A 13576-nucleotide genomic window follows, 5' to 3' on the forward strand; every position below is an offset into this window, starting at 1 on the left:
GAAAAGCGGCAGGTTAACGCGATCACATCAAAACCCCCGGCAGCTACGGGATTCGAAACCGCGCCTACAGAGAGACTGGTGCCTTAAACCAGCGCCTTAAAGCGCTCGGCCACGCTACATGCGCTGCTTGGTGCGCCAGTGTTCCTAGCATTTGTAGAAACAGTGCACGCCACAGCTTCCTGTTCTGCTGCGACTGGCTGCTCATCCATCGCACTTCAAACGACTGCCCTTTTCGACTACAGAGAGCAGCGGACGTCTGCGCTCTGGGAGGCGACATTACGTGTTGGGGATGAAGTGGTAGTGCTAACTGCGGCCTGCGGAACACGAGTGAAAAAATCAAGAGAGTACTGTCATTTCGAGTACTCGCCATTGCAACGGCAGCAAGGCAAAACTTTCAAAATTGCCGTGACCAGGATTCGAACCTGGGTTATTGCGGCCACAACGCAATGTCCTAACCACTAGACGATCACGGCCATGGCCACGGAGGCGCCCGCGAAGGCAGCTGGCTGCAATGCAAGTGGCGATACCCAGCAAAGCCTAGGCCAAGGTGTACGCCACAGCAGTGTCAGACACGGTCTCCATCACATGTATACGAGCAAATGAACGTGCCTGCGCTGTCAGGACTCTAACTACAGTGGTTAGCTGCATTCACCTCCGTGGCAATGTCTTGCAGTCCTCCAAGCCTCTTGACTACAGGTACCGGTATGTGGCTCGATAACAAGTGGATAGACGCCGCATCTCTCTCGCCGTCAGGTGTTGCCGCGAGTCATACTTAACGTAGCTTTCTGCACGCGTCAGCGTAGCGTCAGTCGAGCAAAGTCGAGACAAGTCGCATAGGAGGAGCAAGAAAAACGCGCAAGTCCGGTACCGGGAATCGAACCCGGGCCTCCTCGTTGAGAGCCAGGTATCCTAGCCACTAGACCAAACCGGATAACGACGGAAGTGCTCTTTCCAGCGAACGCAGCAGCCGCCCACGGTTAAGTGACGACAACTGTAAAAAATCCACTCTCTCGCGTTATAGAACGGCGTGCTCCGGACGCATTTCGTGGAGACGAACGCCAGCAATGATGAGAGCAAAAGGTGCCTACAAATCCTGTCGTTGCACCACGCACTGTTCTACGACAATTCACCAAGCAGACGCTCACGCGTTGTTGTGTTGTTTCCTTTGCGGGCAATGAGTGCATCTGCCTTCGACACAGGAAACATTACACGTTCGGCAGCTGTGGGATTGGAACCCACGCCTCCGAAGAGAATGGTGCCTGAAACCAGCGCCTTAGACCGCTCGGCCACGCTACCTACACAACACGCGCGTCACAAGAGCTGCGTCCTACCCCACGAGGACACACCGCAACGGCACAAAAATGAGACGTAAAAAGTGGCAACGGTGGGATTCGAACCCACGCCTCCGGAGAGACTGGTGCCTAAAACCAGCGCCTTAGACCGCTCGGCCACGTTACCGTTGGATCAGCAGCGGCAAAACGTTTCGTTTGTACTACAAAGATCACTTCGAAATGGAAGTATCTTGGCAATCGCCGTGCCATGTATTTCCACTGCTCTCCCACTGGAAGCGTCTCTTTAGGCCATCCAACGCAAGAAAAAGCCGTGCCCGCCGTATGGTAGCGACGCCACTTGTCTGTAGCTGTCGCAGTTAAGGAGACAGCGTCAAGAGACGTTTTCGTGCCGTGACCAGGTTTCGAACCTGGGCTTTCCTTAACCACTAAAGTATCGTAGCTGTAACTGTCAGACGGAGTTAGAATGCTCCATGTATCAAACATATGTGAGCTCAAGGAGGTTACACTTGAAGGAAAAGCGGCAGGTTAACGCGATCACATCAAAACCCCCGGCAGCTACGGGATTCGAAACCGCGCCTACAGAGAGACTGGTGCCTTAAACCAGCGCCTTAAAGCGCTCGGCCACGCTACATGCGCTGCTTGGTGCGCCAGTGTTCCTAGCATTTGTAGAAACAGTGCACGCCACAGCTTCCTGTTCTGCTGCGACTGGCTGCTCATCCATCGCACTTCAAACGACTGCCCTTTTCGACTACAGACAGCAGCGGACGTCTGCGCTCTGGGAGGCGACATTACGTGTTGGGGATGAAGTGGTAGTGCTAACTGCGGCCTGCGGAACACGAGTGAAAAAATCAAGAGAGTACTGTCATTTCGAGTACTCGCCATTGCAACGGCAGCAAGGCAAAACTTTCAAAATTGCCGTGACCAGGATTCGAACCTGGGTTATTGCGGCCACAACGCAATGTCCTAACCACTAGACGATCACGGCCATGGCCACGGAGGCGCCCGCGAAGGCAGCTGGCTGCAATGCAAGTGGCGATACCCAGCAAAGCCTATGCCAAGGTGTACGCCACAGCAGTGTCAGACACGGTCTCCATCACATGTATACGAGCAAATGAACGTGCCTGCGCTGTCAGGACTCTAACTACAGTGGTTAGCTGCATTCACCTCCGTGGCAATGTCTTGCAGTCCTCCAAGCCTCTTGACTACAGGTACCGGTATGTGGCTCGATAACAAGTGGATAGACGCCGCATCTCTCTCGCCGTCAGGTGTTGCCGCGAGTCATACTTAACGTAGCTTTCTGCACGCGTCAGCGTAGCGTCAGTCGAGCAAAGTCGAGACAAGTCGCATAGGAGGAGCAAGAAAAACGCGCAAGTCCGGTACCGGGAATCGAACCCGGGCCTCCTCGTTGAGAGCCAGGTATCCTAGCCACTAGACCAAACCGGATAACGACGGAAGTGCTCTTTCCAGCGAACGCAGCAGCCGCCCACGGTTAACTGACGACAACTGTAAAAAATCCACTCTCTCGCGTTATAGAACGGCGTGCTCCGGACGCATTTCGTGGAGACGAACGCCAGCAATGATGAGAGCAAAAGGTGCCTACAAATCCTGTCGTTGCACCACGCACTGTTCTACGACAATTCACCAAGCAGACGCTCACGCGTTGTTGTGTTGTTTCCTTTGCGGGCAATGAGTGCATCTGCCTTCGACACAGGAAACATTACACGTTCGGCAGCTGTGGGATTGGAACCCACGCCTCCGAAGAGAATGGTGCCTGAAACCAGCGCCTTAGACCGCTCGGCCACGCTACCTACACAACACGCGCGTCACAAGAGCTGCGTCCTACCCCACGAGGACACACCGCAACGGCACAAAAATGAGACGTAAAAAGTGGCAACGGTGGGATTCGAACCCACGCCTCCGGAGAGACTGGTGCCTAAAACCAGCGCCTTAGACCGCTCGGCCACGTTACCGTTGGACCGGCAGCGGCAAAACGTTTCGTTTGTACTACAAAGATCACTTCGAAATGGAAGTATCTTGGCAATCGCCGTGCCATGTATTTCCACTGCTCTCCCACTGGAAGCGTCTCTTTAGGCCATCCAACGCAAGAAAAAGCCGTGCCCGCCGTATGGTAGCGACGCCACTTGTCTGTAGCTGTCGCAGTTAAGGAGACAGCGTCAAGAGACGTTTTCGTGCCGTGACCAGGTTTCGAACCTGGGCTTTCCTTAACCACTAAAGTATCGTAGCTGTAACTGTCAGACGGAGTTAGAATGCTCCATGTATCAAACATATGTGAGCTCAAGGAGGTTACACTTGAAGGAAAAGCGGCAGGTTAACGCGATCACATCAAAACCCCCGGCAGCTACGGGATTCGAAACCGCGCCTACAGAGAGACTGGTGCCTTAAACCAGCGCCTTAAAGCGCTCGGCCACGCTACATGCGCTGCTTGGTGCGCCAGTGTTCCTAGCATTTGTAGAAACAGTGCACGCCACAGCTTCCTGTTCTGCTGCGACTGGCTGCTCATCCATCGCACTTCAAACGACTGCCCTTTTCGACTACAGAGAGCAGCGGACGTCTGCGCTCTGGGAGGCGACATTACGTGTTGGGGATGAAGTGGTAGTGCTAACTGCGGCCTGCGGAACACGAGTGAAAAAATCAAGAGAGTACTGTCATTTCGAGTACTCGCCATTGCAACGGCAGCAAGGCAAAACTTTCAAAATTGCCGTGACCAGGATTCGAACCTGGGTTATTGCGGCCACAACGCAATGTCCTAACCACTAGACGATCACGGCCATGGCCACGGAGGCGCCCGCGAAGGCAGCTGGCTGCAATGCAAGTGGCGATACCCAGCAAAGCCTAGGCCAAGGTGTACGCCACAGCAGTGTCAGACACGGTCTCCATCACATGTATACGAGCAAATGAACGTGCCTGCGCTGTCAGGACTCTAACTACAGTGGTTAGCTGCATTCACCTCCGTGGCAATGTCTTGCAGTCCTCCAAGCCTCTTGACTACAGGTACCGGTATGTGGCTCGATAACAAGTGGATAGACGCCGCATCTCTCTCGCCGTCAGGTGTTGCCGCGAGTCATACTTAACGTAGCTTTCTGCACGCGTCAGCGTAGCGTCAGTCGAGCAAAGTCGAGACAAGTCGCATAGGAGGAGCAAGAAAAACGCGCAAGTCCGGTACCGGGAATCGAACCCGGGCCTCCTCGTTGAGAGCCAGGTATCCTAGCCACTAGACCAAACCGGATAACGACGGAAGTGCTCTTTCCAGCGAACGCAGCAGCCGCCCACGGTTAAGTGACGACAACTGTAAAAAATCCACTCTCTCGCGTTATAGAACGGCGTGCTCCGGACGCATTTCGTGGAGACGAACGCCAGCAATGATGAGAGCAAAAGGTGCCTACAAATCCTGTCGTTGCACCACGCACTGTTCTACGACAATTCACCAAGCAGACGCTCACGCGTTGTTGTGTTGTTTCCTTTGCGGGCAATGAGTGCATCTGCCTTCGACACAGGAAACATTACACGTTCGGCAGCTGTGGGATTGGAACCCACGCCTCCGAAGAGAATGGTGCCTGAAACCAGCGCCTTAGACCGCTCGGCCACGCTACCTACACAACACGCGCGTCACAAGAGCTGCGTCCTACCCCACGAGGACACACCGCAACGGCACAAAAATGAGACGTAAAAAGTGGCAACGGTGGGATTCGAACCCACGCCTCCGGAGAGACTGGTGCCTAAAACCAGCGCCTTAGACCGCTCGGCCACGTTACCGTTGGACCGGCAGCGGCAAAACGTTTCGTTTGTACTACAAAGATCACTTCGAAATGGAAGTATCTTGGCAATCGCCGTGCCATGTATTTCCACTGCTCTCCCACTGGAAGCGTCTCTTTAGGCCATCCAACGCAAGAAAAAGCCGTGCCCGCCGTATGGTAGCGACGCCACTTGTCTGTAGCTGTCGCAGTTAAGGAGACAGCGTCAAGAGACGTTTTCGTGCCGTGACCAGGTTTCGAATCTGGGCTTTCCTTAACCACTAAAGTATCGTAGCTGTAACTGTCAGACGGAGTTAGAATGCTCCATGTATCAAACATATGTGAGCTCAAGGAGGTTACACTTGAAGGAAAAGCGGCAGGTTAACGCGATCACATCAAAACCCCCGGCAGCTACGGGATTCGAAACCGCGCCTACAGAGAGACTGGTGCCTTAAACCAGCGCCTTAAAGCGCTCGGCCACGCTACATGCGCTGCTTGGTGCGCCAGTGTTCCTAGCATTTGTAGAAACAGTGCACGCCACAGCTTCCTGTTCTGCTGCGACTGGCTGCTCATCCATCGCACTTCAAACGACTGCCCTTTTCGACTACAGAGAGCAGCGGACGTCTGCGCTCTGGGAGGCGACATTACGTGTTGGGGATGAAGTGGTAGTGCTAACTGCGGCCTGCGGAACACGAGTGAAAAAATCAAGAGAGTACTGTCATTTCGAGTACTCGCCATTGCAACGGCAGCAAGGCAAAACTTTCAAAATTGCCGTGACCAGGATTCGAACCTGGGTTATTGCGGCCACAACGCAATGTCCTAACCACTAGACGATCACGGCCATGGCCACGGAGGCGCCCGCGAAGGCAGCTGGCTGCAATGCAAGTGGCGATACCCAGCAAAGCCTATGCCAAGGTGTACGCCACAGCAGTGTCAGACACGGTCTCCATCACATGTATACGAGCAAATGAACGTGCCTGCGCTGTCAGGACTCTAACTACAGTGGTTAGCTGCATTCACCTCCGTGGCAATGTCTTGCAGTCCTCCAAGCCTCTTGACTACAGGTACCGGTATGTGGCTCGATAACAAGTGGATAGACGCCGCATCTCTCTCGCCGTCAGGTGTTGCCACGAGTCATACTTAACGTAGCTTTCTGCACGCGTCAGCGTAGCGTCAGTCGAGCAAAGTCGAGACAAGTCGCATAGGAGGAGCAAGAAAAACGCGCAAGTCCGGTACCGGGAATCGAACCCGGGCCTCCTCGTTGAGAGCCAGGTATCCTAGCCACTAGACCAAACCGGATAACGACGGAAGTGCTCTTTCCAGCGAACGCAGCAGCCGCCCACGGTTAAGTGACGACAACTGTAAAAAATCCACTCTCTCGCGTTATAGAACGGCGTGCTCCGGACGCATTTCGTGGAGACGAACGCCAGCAATGATGAGAGCAAAAGGTGCCTACAAATCCTGTCGTTGCACCACGCACTGTTCTACGACAATTCACCAAGCAGACGCTCACGCGTTGTTGTGTTGTTTCCTTTGCGGGCAATGAGTGCATCTGCCTTCGACACAGGAAACATTACACGTTCGGCAGCTGTGGGATTGGAACCCACGCCTCCGAAGAGAATGGTGCCTGAAACCAGCGCCTTAGACCGCTCGGCCACGCTACCTACACAACACGCGCGTCACAAGAGCTGCGTCCTACCCCACGAGAACACACCGCAACGGCACAAAAATGAGACGTAAAAAGTGGCAACGGTGGGATTCGAACCCACGCCTCCGGAGAGACTGGTGCCTAAAACCAGCGCCTTAGACCGCTCGGCCACGTTACCGTTGGATCAGCAGCGGCAAAACGTTTCGTTTGTACTACAAAGATCACTTCGAAATGGAAGTATCTTGGCAATCGCCGTGCCATGTATTTCCACTGCTCTCCCACTGGAAGCGTCTCTTTAGGCCATCCAACGCAAGAAAAAGCCGTGCCCGCCGTATGGTAGCGACGCCACTTGTCTGTAGCTGTCGCAGTTAAGGAGACAGCGTCAAGAGACGTTTTCGTGCCGTGACCAGGTTTCGAACCTGGGCTTTCCTTAACCACTAAAGTATCGTAGCTGTAACTGTCAGACGGAGTTAGAATGCTCCATGTATCAAACATATGTGAGCTCAAGGAGGTTACACTTGAAGGAAAAGCGGCAGGTTAACGCGATCACATCAAAACCCCCGGCAGCTACGGGATTCGAAACCGCGCCTACAGAGAGACTGGTGCCTTAAACCAGCGCCTTAAAGCGCTCGGCCACGCTACATGCGCTGCTTGGTGCGCCAGTGTTCCTAGCATTTGTAGAAACAGTGCACGCCACAGCTTCCTGTTCTGCTGCGACTGGCTGCTCATCCATCGCACTTCAAACGACTGCCCTTTTCGACTACAGAGAGCAGCGGACGTCTGCGCTCTGGGAGGCGACATTACGTGTTGGGGATGAAGTGGTAGTGCTAACTGCGGCCTGCGGAACACGAGTGAAAAAATCAAGAGAGTACTGTCATTTCGAGTACTCGCCATTGCAACGGCAGCAAGGCAAAACTTTCAAAATTGCCGTGACCAGGATTCGAACCTGGGTTATTGCGGCCACAACGCAATGTCCTAACCACTAGACGATCACGGCCATGGCCACGGAGGCGCCCGCGAAGGCAGCTGGCTGCAATGCAAGTGGCGATACCCAGCAAAGCCTAGGCCAAGGTGTACGCCACAGCAGTGTCAGACACGGTCTCCATCACATGTATACGAGCAAATGAACGTGCCTGCGCTGTCAGGACTCTAACTACAGTGGTTAGCTGCATTCACCTCCGTGGCAATGTCTTGCAGTCCTCCAAGCCTCTTGACTACAGGTACCGGTATGTGGCTCGATAACAAGTGGATAGACGCCGCATCTCTCTCGCCGTCAGGTGTTGCCGCGAGTCATACTTAACGTAGCTTTCTGCACGCGTCAGCGTAGCGTCAGTCGAGCAAAGTCGAGACAAGTCGCATAGGAGGAGCAAGAAAAACGCGCAAGTCCGGTACCGGGAATCGAACCCGGGCCTCCTCGTTGAGAGCCAGGTATCCTAGCCACTAGACCAAACCGGATAACGACGGAAGTGCTCTTTCCAGCGAACGCAGCAGCCGCCCACGGTTAACTGACGACAACTGTAAAAAATCCACTCTCTCGCGTTATAGAACGGCGTGCTCCGGACGCATTTCGTGGAGACGAACGCCAGCAATGATGAGAGCAAAAGGTGCCTACAAATCCTGTCGTTGCACCACGCACTGTTCTACGACAATTCACCAAGCAGACGCTCACGCGTTGTTGTGTTGTTTCCTTTGCGGGCAATGAGTGCATCTGCCTTCGACACAGGAAACATTACACGTTCGGCAGCTGTGGGATTGGAACCCACGCCTCCGAAGAGAATGGTGCCTGAAACCAGCGCCTTAGACCGCTCGGCCACGCTACCTACACAACACGCGCGTCACAAGAGCTGCGTCCTACCCCACGAGGACACACCGCAACGGCACAAAAATGAGACGTAAAAAGTGGCAACGGTGGGATTCGAACCCACGCCTCCGGAGAGACTGGTGCCTAAAACCAGCGCCTTAGACCGCTCGGCCACGTTACCGTTGGACAAGCAGCGGCAAAACGTTTCGTTTGTACTACAAAGATCACTTCGAAATGGAAGTATCTTGGCAATCGCCGTGCCATGTATTTCCACTGCTCTCCCACTGGAAGCGTCTCTTTAGGCCATCCAACGCAAGAAAAAGCCGTGCCCGCCGTATGGTAGCGACGCCACTTGTCTGTAGCTGTCGCAGTTAAGGAGACAGCGTCAAGAGACGTTTTCGTGCCGTGACCAGGTTTCGAACCTGGGCTTTCCTTAACCACTAAAGTATCGTAGCTGTAACTGTCAGACGGAGTTAGAATGCTCCATGTATCAAACATATGTGAGCTCAAGGAGGTTACACTTGAAGGAAAAGCGGCAGGTTAACGCGATCACATCAAAACCCCCGGCAGCTACGGGATTCGAAACCGCGCCTACAGAGAGACTGGTGGCTTAAACCAGCGCCTTAAAGCGCTCGGCCACGCTACATGCGCTGCTTGGTGCGCCAGTGTTCCTAGCATTTGTAGAAACAGTGCACGCCACAGCTTCCTGTTCTGCTGCGACTGGCTGCTCATCCATCGCACTTCAAACGACTGCCCTTTTCGACTACAGAGAGCAGCGGACGTCTGCGCTCTGGGAGGCGACATTACGTGTTGGGGATGAAGTGGTAGTGCTAACTGCGGCCTGCGGAACACGAGTGAAAAAATCAAGAGAGTACTGTCATTTCGAGTACTCGCCATTGCAACGGCAGCAAGGCAAAACTTTCAAAATTGCCGTGACCAGGATTCGAACCTGGGTTATTGCGGCCACAACGCAATGTCCTAACCACTAGACGATCACGGCCATGGCCACGGAGGCGCCCGCGAAGGCAGCTGGCTGCAATGCAAGTGGCGATACCCAGCAAAGCCTATGCCAAGGTGTACGCCACAGCAGTGTCAGACACGGTCTCCATCACATGTATACGAGCAAATGAACGTGCCTGCGCTGTCAGGACTCTAACTACAGTGGTTAGCTGCATTCACCTCCGTGGCAATGTCCTCCAAGCCTCTTGACTACAGGTACCGGTATGTGGCTCGATAACAAGTGGATAGACGCCGCATCTCTCTCGCCGTCAGGTGTTGCCGCGAGTCATACTTAACGTAGCTTTCTGCACGCGTCAGCGTAGCGTCAGTCGAGCAAAGTCGAGACAAGTCGCATAGGAGGAGCAAGAAAAACGCGCAAGTCCGGTACCGGGAATCGAACCCGGGCCTCCTCGTTGAGAGCCAGGTATCCTAGCCACTAGACCAAACCGGATAACGACGGAAGTGCTCTTTCCAGCGAACGCAGCAGCCGCCCACGGTTAAGTGACGACAACTGTAAAAAATCCACTCTCTCGCGTTATAGAACGGCGTGCTCCGGACGCATTTCGTGGAGACGAACGCCAGCAATGATGAGAGCAAAAGGTGCCTACAAATCCTGTCGTTGCACCACGCACTGTTCTACGACAATTCACCAAGCAGACGCTCACGCGTTGTTGTGTTGTTTCCTTTGCGGGCAATGAGTGCATCTGCCTTCGACACAGGAAACATTACACGTTCGGCAGCTGTGGGATTGGAACCCACGCCTCCGAAGAGAATGGTGCCTGAAACCAGCGCCTTAGACCGCTCGGCCACGCTACCTACACAACACGCGCGTCACAAGAGCTGCGTCCTACCCCACGAGAACACACCGCAACGGCACAAAAATGAGACGTAAAAAGTGGCAACGGTGGGATTCGAACCCACGCCTCCGGAGAGACTGGTGCCTAAAACCAGCGCCTTAGACCGCTCGGCCACGTTACCGTTGGATCAGCAGCGGCAAAACGTTTCGTTTGTACTACAAAGATCACTTCGAAATGGAAGTATCTTGGCAATCGCCGTGCCATGTATTTCCACTGCTCTCCCACTGGAAGCGTCTCTTTAGGCCATCCAACGCAAGAAAAAGCCGTGCCCGCCGTATGGTAGCGACGCCACTTGTCTGTAGCTGTCGCAGTTAAGGAGACAGCGTCAAGAGACGTTTTCGTGCCGTGACCAGGTTTCGAACCTGGGCTTTCCTTAACCACTAAAGTATCGTAGCTGTAACTGTCAGACGGAGTTAGAATGCTCCATGTATCAAACATATGTGAGCTCAAGGAGGTTACACTTGAAGGAAAAGCGGCAGGTTAACGCGATCACATCAAAACCCCCGGCAGCTACGGGATTCGAAACCGCGCCTACAGAGAGACTGGTGCCTTAAACCAGCGCCTTAAAGCGCTCGGCCACGCTACATGCGCTGCTTGGTGCGCCAGTGTTCCTAGCATTTGTAGAAACAGTGCACGCCACAGCTTCCTGTTCTGCTGCGACTGGCTGCTCATCCATCGCACTTCAAACGACTGCCCTTTTCGACTACAGAGAGCAGCGGACGTCTGCGCTCTGGGAGGCGACATTACGTGTTGGGGATGAAGTGGTAGTGCTAACTGCGGCCTGCGGAACACGAGTGAAAAAATCAAGAGAGTACTGTCATTTCGAGTACTCGCCATTGCAACGGCAGCAAGGCAAAACTTTCAAAATTGCCGTGACCAGGATTCGAACCTGGGTTATTGCGGCCACAACGCAATGTCCTAACCACTAGACGATCACGGCCATGGCCACGGAGGCGCCCGCGAAGGCAGCTGGCTGCAATGCAAGTGGCGATACCCAGCAAAGCCTAGGCCAAGGTGTACGCCACAGCAGTGTCAGACACGGTCTCCATCACATGTATACGAGCAAATGAACGTGCCTGCGCTGTCAGGACTCTAACTACAGTGGTTAGCTGCATTCACCTCCGTGGCAATGTCTTGCAGTCCTCCAAGCCTCTTGACTACAGGTACCGGTATGTGGCTCGATAACAAGTGGATAGACGCCGCATCTCTCTCGCCGTCAGGTGTTGCCGCGAGTCATACTTAACGTAGCTTTCTGCACGCGTCAGCGTAGCGTCAGTCGAGCAAAGTCGAGACAAGTCGCATAGGAGGAGCAAGAAAAACGCGCAAGTCCGGTACCGGGAATCGAACCCGGGCCTCCTCGTTGAGAGCCAGGTATCCTAGCCACTAGACCAAACCGGATAACGACGGAAGTGCTCTTTCCAGCGAACGCAGCAGCCGCCCACGGTTAACTGACGACAACTGTAAAAAATCCACTCTCTCGCGTTATAGAACGGCGTGCTCCGGACGCATTTCGTGGAGACGAACGCCAGCAATGATGAGAGCAAAAGGTGCCTACAAATCCTGTCGTTGCACCACGCACTGTTCTACGACAATTCACCAAGCAGACGCTCACGCGTTGTTGTGTTGTTTCCTTTGCGGGCAATGAGTGCATCTGCCTTCGACACAGGAAACATTACACGTTCGGCAGCTGTGGGATTGGAACCCACGCCTCCGAAGAGAATGGTGCCTGAAACCAGCGCCTTAGACCGCTCGGCCACGCTACCTACACAACACGCGCGTCACAAGAGCTGCGTCCTACCCCACGAGGACACACCGCAACGGCACAAAAATGAGACGTAAAAAGTGGCAACGGTGGGATTCGAACCCACGCCTCCGGAGAGACTGGTGCCTAAAACCAGCGCCTTAGACCGCTCGGCCACGTTACCGTTGGACAAGCAGCGGCAAAACGTTTCGTTTGTACTACAAAGATCACTTCGAAATGGAAGTATCTTGGCAATCGCCGTGCCATGTATTTCCACTGCTCTCCCACTGGAAGCGTCTCTTTAGGCCATCCAACGCAAGAAAAAGCCGTGCCCGCCGTATGGTAGCGACGCCACTTGTCTGTAGCTGTCGCAGTTAAGGAGACAGCGTCAAGAGACGTTTTCGTGCCGTGACCAGGTTTCGAACCTGGGCTTTCCTTAACCACTAAAGTATCGTAGCTGTAACTGTCAGACGGAGTTAGAATGCTCCATGTATCAAACATATGTGAGCTCAAGGAGGTTACACTTGAAGGAAAAGCGGCAGGTTAACGCGATCACATCAAAACCCCCGGCAGCTACGGGATTCGAAACCGCGCCTACAGAGAGACTGGTGGCTTAAACCAGCGCCTTAAAGCGCTCGGCCACGCTACATGCGCTGCTTGGTGCGCCAGTGTTCCTAGCATTTGTAGAAACAGTGCACGCCACAGCTTCCTGTTCTGCTGCGACTGGCTGCTCATCCATCGCACTTCAAACGACTGCCCTTTTCGACTACAGAGAGCAGCGGACGTCTGCGCTCTGGGAGGCGACATTACGTGTTGGGGATGAAGTGGTAGTGCTAACTGCGGCCTGCGGAACACGAGTGAAAAAATCAAGAGAGTACTGTCATTTCGAGTACTCGCCATTGCAACGGCAGCAAGGCAAAACTTTCAAAATTGCCGTGACCAGGATTCGAACCTGGGTTATTGCGGCCACAACGCAATGTCCTAACCACTAGACGATCACGGCCATGGCCACGGAGGCGCCCGCGAAGGCAGCTGGCTGCAATGCAAGTGGCGATACCCAGCAAAGCCTATGCCAAGGTGTACGCCACAGCAGTGTCAGACACGGTCTCCATCACATGTATACGAGCAAATGAACGTGCCTGCGCTGTCAGGACTCTAACTACAGTGGTTAGCTGCATTCACCTCCGTGGCAATGTCTTGCAGTCCTCCAAGCCTCTTGACTACAGGTACCGGTATGTGGCTCGATAACAAGTGGATAGACGCCGCATCTCTCTCGCCGTCAGGTGTTGCCACGAGTCATACTTAACGTAGCTTTCTGCACGCGTCAGCGTAGCGTCAGTCGAGCAAAGTCGAGACAAGTCGCATAGGAGGAGCAAGAAAAACGCGCAAGTCCGGTACCGGGAATCGAACCCGGGCCTCCTCGTTGAGAGCCAGGTATCCTAGCCACTAGACCAAACCGGATAACGACGGAAGTGCTCTTTCCAGC

At 54.1% G+C, this 13576-nt stretch overlaps 23 non-coding genes across 23 annotated transcripts; all 23 read right to left on the bottom strand.

Moving 5' to 3' along the window:
- Nucleotides 1-401: 401 nt before the first annotated feature.
- On the bottom strand, nucleotides 402-473 carry Trnah-gug. Its single transcript has one exon. It is a non-coding gene; the product is annotated as a tRNA-His (tRNA).
- A 386-nt stretch (nucleotides 474-859) lies between these two features.
- On the bottom strand, nucleotides 860-931 carry Trnae-cuc. Its single transcript has one exon. It is a non-coding gene; the product is annotated as a tRNA-Glu (tRNA).
- A 445-nt stretch (nucleotides 932-1376) lies between these two features.
- Nucleotides 1377-1458, bottom strand: Trnal-uag. Its single transcript has one exon. It is a non-coding gene; the product is annotated as a tRNA-Leu (tRNA).
- Nucleotides 1459-2205: 747 nt separating this feature from the next.
- Trnah-gug lies at nucleotides 2206-2277 on the bottom strand. The gene has a single exon. It is a non-coding gene; the product is annotated as a tRNA-His (tRNA).
- Nucleotides 2278-2663: 386 nt separating this feature from the next.
- Trnae-cuc lies at nucleotides 2664-2735 on the bottom strand. The gene has a single exon. It is a non-coding gene; the product is annotated as a tRNA-Glu (tRNA).
- A 445-nt stretch (nucleotides 2736-3180) lies between these two features.
- On the bottom strand, nucleotides 3181-3262 carry Trnal-uag. The gene has a single exon. It is a non-coding gene; the product is annotated as a tRNA-Leu (tRNA).
- Nucleotides 3263-4009: 747 nt separating this feature from the next.
- Trnah-gug lies at nucleotides 4010-4081 on the bottom strand. The gene has a single exon. It is a non-coding gene; the product is annotated as a tRNA-His (tRNA).
- A 386-nt stretch (nucleotides 4082-4467) lies between these two features.
- Trnae-cuc lies at nucleotides 4468-4539 on the bottom strand. Its single transcript has one exon. It is a non-coding gene; the product is annotated as a tRNA-Glu (tRNA).
- Nucleotides 4540-4984: 445 nt separating this feature from the next.
- Trnal-uag lies at nucleotides 4985-5066 on the bottom strand. Its single transcript has one exon. It is a non-coding gene; the product is annotated as a tRNA-Leu (tRNA).
- Nucleotides 5067-5813: 747 nt separating this feature from the next.
- Trnah-gug lies at nucleotides 5814-5885 on the bottom strand. Its single transcript has one exon. It is a non-coding gene; the product is annotated as a tRNA-His (tRNA).
- Nucleotides 5886-6271: 386 nt separating this feature from the next.
- Nucleotides 6272-6343, bottom strand: Trnae-cuc. Its single transcript has one exon. It is a non-coding gene; the product is annotated as a tRNA-Glu (tRNA).
- A 445-nt stretch (nucleotides 6344-6788) lies between these two features.
- On the bottom strand, nucleotides 6789-6870 carry Trnal-uag. The gene has a single exon. It is a non-coding gene; the product is annotated as a tRNA-Leu (tRNA).
- Nucleotides 6871-7617: 747 nt separating this feature from the next.
- On the bottom strand, nucleotides 7618-7689 carry Trnah-gug. Its single transcript has one exon. It is a non-coding gene; the product is annotated as a tRNA-His (tRNA).
- A 386-nt stretch (nucleotides 7690-8075) lies between these two features.
- Nucleotides 8076-8147, bottom strand: Trnae-cuc. Its single transcript has one exon. It is a non-coding gene; the product is annotated as a tRNA-Glu (tRNA).
- Nucleotides 8148-8592: 445 nt separating this feature from the next.
- On the bottom strand, nucleotides 8593-8674 carry Trnal-uag. Its single transcript has one exon. It is a non-coding gene; the product is annotated as a tRNA-Leu (tRNA).
- A 747-nt stretch (nucleotides 8675-9421) lies between these two features.
- Trnah-gug lies at nucleotides 9422-9493 on the bottom strand. Its single transcript has one exon. It is a non-coding gene; the product is annotated as a tRNA-His (tRNA).
- Nucleotides 9494-9871: 378 nt separating this feature from the next.
- Trnae-cuc lies at nucleotides 9872-9943 on the bottom strand. Its single transcript has one exon. It is a non-coding gene; the product is annotated as a tRNA-Glu (tRNA).
- A 445-nt stretch (nucleotides 9944-10388) lies between these two features.
- Nucleotides 10389-10470, bottom strand: Trnal-uag. Its single transcript has one exon. It is a non-coding gene; the product is annotated as a tRNA-Leu (tRNA).
- A 747-nt stretch (nucleotides 10471-11217) lies between these two features.
- On the bottom strand, nucleotides 11218-11289 carry Trnah-gug. The gene has a single exon. It is a non-coding gene; the product is annotated as a tRNA-His (tRNA).
- A 386-nt stretch (nucleotides 11290-11675) lies between these two features.
- Trnae-cuc lies at nucleotides 11676-11747 on the bottom strand. Its single transcript has one exon. It is a non-coding gene; the product is annotated as a tRNA-Glu (tRNA).
- Nucleotides 11748-12192: 445 nt separating this feature from the next.
- Trnal-uag lies at nucleotides 12193-12274 on the bottom strand. Its single transcript has one exon. It is a non-coding gene; the product is annotated as a tRNA-Leu (tRNA).
- Nucleotides 12275-13021: 747 nt separating this feature from the next.
- On the bottom strand, nucleotides 13022-13093 carry Trnah-gug. Its single transcript has one exon. It is a non-coding gene; the product is annotated as a tRNA-His (tRNA).
- Nucleotides 13094-13479: 386 nt separating this feature from the next.
- On the bottom strand, nucleotides 13480-13551 carry Trnae-cuc. Its single transcript has one exon. It is a non-coding gene; the product is annotated as a tRNA-Glu (tRNA).
- Between the last annotated feature and the right edge of the window lie 25 nt (nucleotides 13552-13576).

This window comes from Schistocerca piceifrons, chromosome 1 (genome assembly GCF_021461385.2).
Source record: "Schistocerca piceifrons isolate TAMUIC-IGC-003096 chromosome 1, iqSchPice1.1, whole genome shotgun sequence".
NCBI lineage: Eukaryota > Metazoa > Arthropoda > Insecta > Orthoptera > Acrididae > Schistocerca > Schistocerca piceifrons.